General features: G+C 43.3%; 1 pseudogene; it reads right to left on the reverse strand.

Moving 5' to 3' along the window:
* LOC102825307 overlaps window positions 1-889 on the reverse strand; it is a 10,925-nt pseudogene that overhangs the window by 980 nt on the left and 9,056 nt on the right.

The raw sequence follows: 889 nt of genomic DNA on the forward strand, positions 1-889 counted from the left end.
ACTCAACGGCACTTAACAACAACAACAACATGCTCAACCTTGGAACAACAGGGCTCTGTGATACAGGGATTGAGGCATAGTTTGAATGGGTAAAAGAGGGGAAATAATTAAAAAATGCTTGACTGTCTTATGAATGTTGGTTTCCCTTGCCTAGTATTGTAAAATAGACACTTGAGGATAGAAAGGAATATTGGGAAACATGATTATAGAAAACTTGTAAGCCCATCTTCAGTCTATAACTGATTGGAATACCTAAAGCGGGTACTAGAACTTGTCCAGTGAAATAAGCTTCTTGCAGAGTCTTTGTAGAGTATAGGACCTTAGGTGGAATCCGGAGCCCCATCCAGAACCTTCTGAGGTGGGACATTGCCAATTGAAAGTACATGCAGACCAGCCTGGAGCAGCTAGAGGAACAGAAGATACTTCTTGAACTAAAGACCAGGAGGAAAAATAAAAAGTAAAAACCGCAGTCTGATTGGCTACTACAAGAACAAGCAAGTTGTTCACCTGGGAGCCATCAAAGCAAGCAATAAAGTCCCTTCAGGACAAACCCCCTTCCAACACTGAAACTCAAAAGGAACACATGAGCAGGAATATAAGCTTACTTGTGACCACATTGGTCTACTGGTGAGTGGAAGTGGGAGAAAGGCAGCAATGAAGATATGAGTTTGACAATGTTCCATAGATTCCTGACAACCTGGAGACGAGAGAGAAAAGGAAGGGCTGGTTGGTCCAAAGCATGGTAAGACCTGGGAACTGCATATCCCATGGACAGAGGGCTAGAACAGAGAGTGAAGCATCCAGCTGATACGAAGTGAGGGGAGATGAACAAACTTGCAGGTACTACCCATTTGACCTAGCCTTGATGGCTTAATGATCAGAACTCAAC

Source organism: Chrysochloris asiatica, unplaced genomic scaffold, assembly GCF_000296735.1.
Source record: "Chrysochloris asiatica unplaced genomic scaffold, ChrAsi1.0 scaffold00019, whole genome shotgun sequence".
Taxonomy (NCBI): Eukaryota; Metazoa; Chordata; class Mammalia; order Afrosoricida; family Chrysochloridae; genus Chrysochloris; species Chrysochloris asiatica.